The sequence below is a fragment of the Sinocyclocheilus rhinocerous genome, unplaced genomic scaffold, assembly GCF_001515625.1.
Source record: "Sinocyclocheilus rhinocerous isolate Xijiao unplaced genomic scaffold, SAMN03320098_v1.1 scaffold3632, whole genome shotgun sequence".
NCBI lineage: Eukaryota > Metazoa > Chordata > Actinopteri > Cypriniformes > Cyprinidae > Sinocyclocheilus > Sinocyclocheilus rhinocerous.
The window spans coordinates 1-720 of NW_015628331.1; the positions used below are offsets into that span (position 1 = coordinate 1).

At 40.1% G+C, this 720-nt stretch overlaps 1 non-coding gene across 1 annotated transcript; it reads right to left on the reverse strand.

The window, feature by feature from the left end:
- Positions 1 to 563: 563 nt before the first annotated feature.
- On the reverse strand, positions 564 to 635 carry trnaa-ugc (transfer RNA alanine (anticodon UGC)). Its single transcript has one exon. It is a non-coding gene; the product is annotated as a tRNA-Ala (tRNA).
- Between the last annotated feature and the right edge of the window lie 85 nt (positions 636 to 720).

Sequence of the window (720 nt, forward strand, 5' to 3'; positions counted from 1 at the left end):
GCTCTACCACTGAGCTACATCCCCAGGTGGAAGGACCTTTTCTACGTACAACAAATTCTTTCTGCTACTGTAGGCTTACCAATGCTGTTAATTCCAGATGTGGAAACTCAACAGAACCAAATTAAATCCGTTTTGCCGAAATTAAAATTTTACAGTCAGTGGATTGAACCCAAAACCTCATACACGCAAAGCATGCGCTCTACCACTGAGCTACATCCCCAGTTAAAAAGACCTTTTCTACCACTGATGAACAACAAGTTTTTTCTACTACTGTAGGTGTACCAATGCTATTAATTTCAGACGTGGAAACTCAACAGGACCAAATTGAATCCGTTTTGCTGAAATGAAAATTTTACAGTCTGTGGATTGAACCCAAGACCTCATACATACAAAGCATGCACTCTTATCACTGAGCTACATCTGCAGCTGGAAAGACCTTTTCTACCACTGATGAACTAGTTTTTTCTGATACTGTAGGTTTATCAACATTATTAATTCCAGATGTGGTAACGCTACAAGACCAAATTAAATCCGTTTAGCTGAAATTAAAAGTTTACAGTCTGTGGAGATGCTGGGGATTGAACCCAGGACCTCATACGTGCAAAGCATGCGCTCTACCACTGAGCTACATCCCCGGATTGAAGAAGCTTTTCTACCACTGATGAACAACAAGTTTGTTCTACTACTGTAGGCTTAACAATGCTATTAATTCCAGATGTG